General features: G+C 37.3%; 1 protein-coding gene across 2 annotated transcripts in view; it reads right to left on the minus strand.

Annotated features, from left to right (window-relative positions):
• Nucleotides 1-2,471, minus strand: part of Il23r (interleukin 23 receptor) — a 76,255-nt gene that overhangs the window by 73,687 nt on the left and 97 nt on the right. The gene's annotated exons all lie outside the window — the stretch shown is intronic.

Here is a 2,471-nt window from a genome sequence, read left to right on the forward strand (position 1 = left end):
TTTGTTTAAGTAACATTTATACATAAATTAAAAATGTTTAAATGTTGACGTAGTAATAAAATAATTACAGCATCATCAATAGGTACTAGAACCAGAGACACGAAAAGGGAGTTTGTGACACTATCTGGGCAGTCTTATACTATTGTCATCCCAGGACTCAAGAGACCGAGGGAGGAGGACCACATGTTCAGGGCCAGCATGTGCTACATAGATTATAAGCTCTAAGATAGCTTGGGCTGCACAACAGAAAATGAGAGTAGGTGAGATGGCTACCAAATTTGGAGACATGAGTTTGATCCTTGGGCCTCACATGTCCTCTGGTCTCCTTCTTGTGCCATGGCACAGTCTCTGTTACCCAAACAGATGAATCAGTGTGAAAAATATTTAAAAAGAAAGAGAGAAATACCTACCAGGGCATGGTAGCACATTAGTAAAATCCTAGCACTTGGGAGGCTGAAGGAGGAAAATGGAGAATTTGAGGTCAGCCTGTATCACATAGCAAGTTCAAGGCTGATGTGCAAATTGTGGCTTGATCTTAAAAAATAAGCGAAAGAAGAAGATGAGGAGAGGAAAAGAAAAGGGAGGAGGAGGAGGAGGAGGAGGAGGAGGAGGAGGAGGAGGAGGAATGGGACAATATTGAGTAGAGTGGCATGTGTCCAGAGTAAGGATGACAGACAGATTTGTGAGGTAGTCTCTTTCTCTCTCTCTCTCTCTCTCTCTCTCTCTCTCTCTATATATATATATATATATATATATATATATATATATATATATATACTCTATATATATATTTTAAAAGGAAACATCTAGCTATTTTAAATAAGTTTGATAATTCAACTTTAGAAAAAAATATCTCTATGACTCATTGTGAAACCATTTTTAGAATACATAGAAAAGTGTCAAGTGATTTGGTCACATGTTCTGGGGTTTAGAAATGGCTTTTCAGAACATAATGGGGGCAAGTTGTTGATCAGGAAGAGGTAACACAGACTAGGTCATGTTGACTTGACAGTTCCTTTCTTCTTTCTTCTTCTTGAGACAGGCTCTCACTTTGCACGCAGCACATGCTGACTTTGAATTTACTTCCATCTTCCTGTCGGCCTCTTACATGATAATAATATAGACATGAGCTACCCTGCCAAGCTAATTGAATTTCTTAAATAAGGTTATTAGATTGGTTAGAAATGTTTGACTTTTTTGTAGAAATGTGTAATTATACTTTTATATCTTTATAAAGGCATTTGTTTATTCAACGATTTTTTTTTTTTGATGGAGTAGTTTCGCCATGTGTTCCAGGCTGTCCTTCTACTCTGTAGCCGACTCTAGCCTCAAACTTGCAACAGTTCTCTTGACTTGGCCTCCTGAGTATCAGGATTAAGCTGTGTGCCTCTTCACTCGGATAGTAGAGCTACTGAAATGGATTGGACCATCCTAGTGAAAACCTGGACAGCTGTCACTTGGATTCTACTAGAATAGTCATAGAAGAAAGAACATCAGTGCTGGCACTGTCTACCACCACTTCTTACTTCACTTGCTGTGTGCTTGTCATTTGGATGTATAAACAGAAATCTACTTAGTGTCTGCTCATTTCAAGCAACTGGCTTCTTTTCTCCTAAAGCTTGTAAGGAATCTGTTGGTCTGATTCTGAAGTGTCCAGTCATTTTGCTGTGAGTCTACATCTATAGCTCCAACATAACTGTGTCCACAGCTATAGATGAGCAAAATGGAAGTCAGCATGGTCCCAAGCAAGGATGATTTACAAATCTGTGAAGCATTTCACGTTTAACAACAAACAAACAAATGAAAAAACAAACAACACTCCCCCAAAACAAACAAAAAAGGAAAAATTTGTCACTATTCTGAATCACCTAGTCTGAAAAATGTCACTCACTAGTCAGAATCCTGTGTTGGTATTGTTTGTCTTCCTATAACTGTACCCTTTCATAGGAGATAGCTGTTCCCAACAGAAACTCCCAGATGTCAACTATAACCTTCCTTAAACTTCTGCAGTCTCAGAAGAACTTGTTTTATTGAACGTTTATGTGAATTGTAAGACAGAAACAAAACAGCAAAATAATGGTGTCTCACAAGGACTAAAACTAGCAGAGAGCTTGCTGTAGAGTGATCATTAATAAAGAGTTCACAGAATTGAAGTAAATGTAAGCTTTGGATAAGTTACATAAAGGTTACAATAATCCCCAAATAGAACATCTCAAGATGGCCTTCTGTGTGGAAACATTCATGAATGACAGAGGACTGTCCATTGGGGTATCTGGGAAAAAAAGCAAAACAGTAAACAACTTGTATTTGGAAGGAAGTTGGATTACTTTTAGTTTGTTCCATTCTGTATTAACTTTTCTCAGTGCAATAAATTTTGCATTTTTCAGATATTATGACACAATGGCTTGAAAATGAAAATCATTCAATGTTCTATTTGTTAAATGAAAACAGAGACACACAAAATACTATAC

Source organism: Onychomys torridus, chromosome 3 (genome assembly GCF_903995425.1).
Source record: "Onychomys torridus chromosome 3, mOncTor1.1, whole genome shotgun sequence".
NCBI lineage: Eukaryota > Metazoa > Chordata > Mammalia > Rodentia > Cricetidae > Onychomys > Onychomys torridus.